Below are 6579 nucleotides of genomic sequence, written 5' to 3'. Positions count from 1 at the left end.
CAATCGATCTGTAGAAAGTATAACTACCGTTCGGTTTGACCTGGTAGGAAGGAATGAACAAAAATTATTTTCTACTAGCTGTACCCGGCAAATTTTGTCTTGCCTACTACGTTTCTTTCTATAATATATATATACTGCCCCCACTCGCATAACAGTCCCATCTTTGCTGGGATTCCTATTCATATGGGACAGTTATGCGAGTGGGGGCAGTATAGATGTAACATACAGATTACTGTGATTATCTTCCGGTTCGAACGCCTACTTCGAAACAAGTTCATCACTGGCTTTAAAGAGCGTTACGTAATTTGTGGACGGCGCCTTAACGCTCGAGCAGTCGCGTTTTTGACTACCTGCAACGGCGCCACGCTCACGCTGTGTGCCACAAGCGTGTATTTTTCATGGTGCGTGTACTCAGTACACGACGCGACCGCTCCCGGGTCGAGCAGGCCCCGAGTTTATCTGCTGCTGTACGTGGACGACATCATCATTGTTTCGGACCGGATGGAGCTGGTGGACCGGATCAAACGCCAGCTATCAAATCAGTTTAAATTGTTCGATATGGGGGAGTTGAAACTCTTCTTGGATTGAAAGTTGATCAATACTTGAGCGGAGGAAGCATTCCCAACAAACATTTTTGCTATACAAGAGTGGAACAAACCACTCTTAAGCAAACTTCAGCTTAAGAAACTGTTATTCAGCTAGTACTGTTACTTGGGTTAGAACTAGTCAGCCCAAACATATAGCTACTGAAAGATTCGGCATGATCGACTGCAAGCCGGTGGCGACCCCAATGAGAACGAACCTGAAATTGGAAAAGAAGAAGCAAGAAGGACTGACTAAGAAGTCGTACAAAGAGCTCATAGAATGTTTGACGTACCTACCTGGCACTGGTATCAAGACCGTACATCAGTGCTGCGGTGAGTTTCTACAGCAAGTTACAGGCTGTACTAACTGATCTCATCTGATGCCACTGAATCGTATAGTGTATTACCTGAAGGGTACCAATGTGGAGAAGATCAGCCGCTAATTTGATATGCTGATGTTGACTGGGGCAACGCCAACGACGAAGTTTATGGAGCTACTGTATTAAGGATGACTCGGAAGCAAGCAACAGTATAACTTCTTCAACGGAGGCCGAGTACATCTCTCTGAGTCAAGCTGCCTGTGATGCGATTTGGCTCAAGAATCGGCTTGATGAACTTGAAGTTGCTCTACACATACATCGCTCGATTCCGCTGTTGAAGATAACCAATCTTGTATCGGCATAGCTGAGAAGCTAAGGGATCATTAACGGATGAAGCACATTGACATGACGGTACAACTTTATCCGACCAAAGATCAAGGGCGGCGTTTTCAAGATCGTCTGTAAATCAACATCCGAGCAAGTTACGGACATCTTAACCAAAGGATTAGCGCGAGCATCGTTCGAACAAATCGAACGTGACGGATTTGTTCATAGAAACGTTTTGCAGGAGGAGCAGGTTAATCAACGGGAAGACACTAAAAAAATAATTCTCTAGATGAGAAGATTAACCAGCAGTAGAACAGCAAACGGAAAAGCGCTCAACTAGAGACAATAATTCGTGGAGATCTCGGTAACCCACCCTCCAAGAATGTAAACCCGGAATCAACTATTTAGGAATCAATCAGGTCCCGATGGATCACTAAAATAACTAAAACGGCCGCTATGAAATGAACAGATAGCGCCACCGTAGTCGTGTGTGTTTGACGTAACTCGACTGCTGTCACTGTGTTACAGTCCATATACGGTGGCTCTTTTGTTTTGATTCGGTGAGTAGCGGAAAAGTGTTGGCTTCAATGATCCATTCTGCAATTCTTCATTACACCAACAAAGCTAGTGTAACGCTGTGTCTTATTTTACAACACTCGGCGGTGATATCGATTAAAAACGACGTTATGCGTTGAGGTCCGAAGACCAAATTGAACTGATTTATTCGGCCTGGGAAGACCCCTTTTATAGGGCCAGCCAGACTGCCAAAAGTATATCATACAATGTGTTTACATAGAACCTTATGGAAGTTTCCTGGAGTGATTTATGCTTAGGTCAGCGGACGACGCGTCGTCGTCGTCTCGATCGAACCGTCGTATGCTCATATCGATTTGGCGAGCGATACATTGTTGTAATTAATTTGCAAACGTAAGCGTTGGGATACGAACGATAGCACGTTCGTCGCGTATGTAGAATTGGCTCGTTTTGCACTACACCTTTCCCCTTTTTCAGAAGAATGGCGTAGCTATTCTGATCAAGCATCACTTAAAGAATCTTTTACAATATATTTTGTTACATTTTTATGATTCGGTTTTTATGTACTTGTATTTCTTTTTTGTTGGAAATATCGATTATTTTACAATGTATATTGTCAACTTCTTTAATTTTGAATGGACCTATAAAATGTGGCTCAAGCTTTTTCCTATTTTCGTTTGATAAATACACCAAATCTCCTACAGAAACATCTATTGGATTTAAGTTATTATTCAAATTTTGTGTTCGTTTGATTTTTTGTTCTATTAAAATTTTCCTAGCTATTTCGCTTGATTTTTGCAGTTTGAATTTTAACTCTGTGTAGTATTCGTCCAAATTATATATCGGTTCTGGTGTAACTTTTTGCATATCCTGAGGAAGTTTGGCTTTTCTACCGAATACAAGTTCAAAAGGTGTATATTCGGTATCGGTGTGAGCAGTAGTGTTATAGGTAAATTCATAAAATTTAGTCCACTCATCCCAATCATTGTGGTGTACGTTGGAAAAATTTCGTAGGTATTCGTTTAAACACCTATGATTTCTTTCTAGTGCTCCAATGGATTGTGGATGGTAAGCAGTTGAGAATGTTTGTTTAAAATTAAGTATTTTACTAATCTGCTTAAGTACTTCGTTCTTGAACTCTGTACCTTGGTCAGATTTTAACTCTAAAAATGATCCATAGATAAGTATAAAATTCTGCACCAAAGCTTTCGCAATGGTATCAGCTTCCTTATTTTCTAATGGTATAATTACAACATATTTGGTTAAATCGTCTTGCAATGTTATGCAATAACGATTGTTTTTCGCAGTTCTTGGTAACGGACCTACTGTGTCAATCGAGATAATATCGAATGGTTTACAAGGTGTAGTTGTTACCAAAGATTCTTCTTTTGTCCGTTTTGTTACTTTGTTCATTTTACAAAGTTTGCAGGCCTTTACAAACTTCGTAATCGAACTTCTCATGCCTTTCCAAAAGTAAAGGTCTCTGAGTTTGAGATAAAGCCGGTTTTGTCCAATATGACCACCTGTTGGAGTCATATGGAAGTCATGTAGGATGTTATTGATCTCTTCAGAATTCGTCAATTCTTTCGGAGGGCGATATAGTATTAGTTCGAATTTACGGATGACGTCTAGAGCGATCCGTTTAAAATCTTGTAGTGGTATATGTTTTAAAATATCTTCTTGTGTCGACATTGCAATTTTTCTATTTTCCAATATTTTATTCATCTCTGAAAGAGCAAACTCTAGCGTCTGACTTTCATTTTCGTGAATAATATCTCTTTCAAGCGTTATTAAAGTTTTGCGCATATTTTCATTCATTAATTTTATAATAATCATTCCATTTTGCATGCATATTTTCATTTTATTCAATTTTTTAATGTCTGCCGGCGATTCTGTTTCATAGACAAGAAGGTGATCAAGCTTCTTTTTTTGTGAAACAGTTTTTGTTTTGTCAATTTTGTGTTGATTTTTGGTCATAGATCTAGTATGGACCATGAGAATTGATTTTGATTTAATATCATCTGAAGTTATAATTCTGGATAATGCATCTGCACCAACATTATTACTTCCTTTGATATATTGTATTTCGAAGTCATAATCTTCAAGATCTAAACGCATCTGGGTTAACTTTTTGGTAGGTTCTTTCATACCAAAGAGATACACCAGAGGGCGATGATCTGTTCTGATCATGAATCTTCTTCCATACAGATATGGTTTGAAATGATCGATGGCCCAGTGTATGGCAATCATTTCTTGTATTATTGTATGTTTTTTCGTGTCTGCATTGCTAAATGCTTTACTGGCATAAGCAATGGGTAAGTCATTTCCGTCAAAATTTTGTGACAACACCGCACCGCATCCAATGTTCGAAGCATCCGTTGTCAATACGAATTGTTTTGTAAAATCAGGATATTTAAGAATTGGTGGGTTTAATAATTTTTCCTTAAGAGCTTCAAAAGCTGCCTGACAATCATTTGACCACGTAAACTTTATATCCTTCTTTAATAAATTTGTTTAACGGCCTAGCAAGTTGCGCAAAATTTGGCACAAACTTCCTATAATAATTACAAAAGGCCACAAACCTACGAACGTCATCTGCGTTAGTTGGTTTGGGATATTTTTTTATTACATCAAATTTTGAATTATCTGGGAGAATTGCCTGTGAAATTTCCACGATAGTTACCTCTGTTTCCTCTATAGTGGCCTCTGTCGAAAAAACTTCTATCTCCTCTGATGTGTCCACGATGTACTTGACCTCGTTGGACAAACATCAGTTGAGAGTGGTTGGCATTAGAAGAACTTTTCTCATTTTCTACAGTTTTCTCGATGGCCGCAGACAAGGTTTTAAATTCTGCTGCCTTTAATAAGATTTTTGTTTCTGGGTTTTTCACTCCTGTGTAAAGAGCTTTTACCCCTTGTTTAATTGCCATTTTTTGGGCTGTATCAACTGGTATTTTCTCAGCAATGTATGCTCTTTCGAGCTGCTGAGTGAGTTTCTCGACGCTATCTGTAAATTTGTTAATGTCTCCTATTTGTTTCAAATCTTGAAGCTTTGCAACAAAAACATCAGGTGATGTTTTTGATGTACATTTTGCTTCTAATTCATTGATTATCTCATCGAAATTTCGTGGATTTTCACCTACTGCTGCTCTTGCTTTTCCAGATAGTTTCGATAGTACTACCTGTACGGCTGCAACGGTATTATCATTAGTCAGAATTGTCTTTCCTGCTTTAAGAGCAGAGATAAAGCTTGATAAATTATCATTTGATCCATCGTATGATGGAATCAAAGATGAGATTGTTTTGATTGTTTCAATAATATTAGCCATTTCTTCCTCCTGATATTCTTCTTCTAACTCTTCTTTTTCCCCTTCTACTCTGTCTTCTTCTTCTACTTCTTCTTCTTCTTCTTTTTCGATTGTTCCTGCTTCTTCTACTTTACTTTCTTCTACCCCTGATTCTAGTGCTGTCCGTGAAATTCCTAATTGTTCGTTCTCGTTTAGTAATGTCAATGATTGGTTGATTTTTCCACAAATTTCTGTACCCTTTTTTATAACTGCCTCATTTTGCAGATCTTTATTAGTTTTTAGAATGTTTTTAAGCCTTTTCTTCAAATCACTTAAATATTTCACCTTTTGTAGTCGCGTTTCCTCTGAAAATCGGTTGTACTTTTTCAAACTTTCCAAATATTTATTAGAAATTTCATTTATTTGGAAAAATTCGTCCATTGAAATTAATTAAAATCTTCTATGAGGTAAATTGAAGGAGGTTTCCATGTTTAATTTTACCTTATCTTGAAGTCGGAGCAGGATCAGGTGACACCCAGCTGGCACGGCCCCTATTGTCGCTAGGTCGTTGGTATCTTATTTTTGTTGCTCGAGGTTTAATGCTTGCCTTCAGTTGCATAGCCAGCATTTTAACCTCATCCACTGGTATTTTTACGCGTGCGCCCCACTGGCGCATGTTTTCGTCTGAACGGTTGACGTTTAGTGGTATATATTCAATACCATCTTTTTTCACTTTTTGTCCAGTAGATTTTGTGTGGTTTTTACTTTTTCAATTACACTTTTTAGTTTTTGTTCACTTGTCGGTGCACCTTTTACTTGTTGTTCATTTCTTGGTCCGAATTTTCTTACGAGTTCTTCTCTTTTTCGGCTTACTTCTTCTAATATTAGGCCATGGTAAGCCTGCACATTTGAGGTACGATTTTTCTTCATTTCACTTTATTTTTCTTTGTCAATGTTTTAAACTTTGCTTAATGTTTCTGAGGATTTGCATCCTTTTTCGAAAGCTCTGCGCCTGACGTGTTTTGCGTGCCATTTGTAGGCAGTCACAGATAGTTGTATAATATTAAGAGCAAGAAGGATCCACAATTTTATGGCATGTTCTTCATGCAGGATACTGTGATCTTCTAGCTGGTTCACTATATTCACTTGTGGGTCGCCGCTGATTGATGTTGTTTTGGACTGTTGTTTTCACATCACGAGTTACGCAATCACTTTGAAAATTTCAGCAAGCGTTCCTTAACGAATCACACAGTCACAGAATTTTCCTCGGAGAAGGTTCGGCCACTTGGCACGGTTCGCCATGTAACGCTGTGTCTTATTTTACAACACTCGGCGGTGATATCGATTAAAAACGACGTTATGCGTTGAGGTCCGAAGACCAAATTGAACTGATTTATTCGGCCTGGGAAGACCCCTTTTATAGGGCCAGCCAGACTGCCAAAAGTATATCATACAATGTGTTTACATAGAACCTTATGGAAGTTTCCTGGAGTGATTTATGCTTAGGTCAGCGGACGACGCGTCGTC

This window comes from Aedes albopictus, chromosome 1 (genome assembly GCF_035046485.1).
Source record: "Aedes albopictus strain Foshan chromosome 1, AalbF5, whole genome shotgun sequence".
Classification (NCBI taxonomy): Eukaryota; Metazoa; Arthropoda; class Insecta; order Diptera; family Culicidae; genus Aedes; species Aedes albopictus.
Note: the sequence above shows the minus strand (reverse complement) of the source record.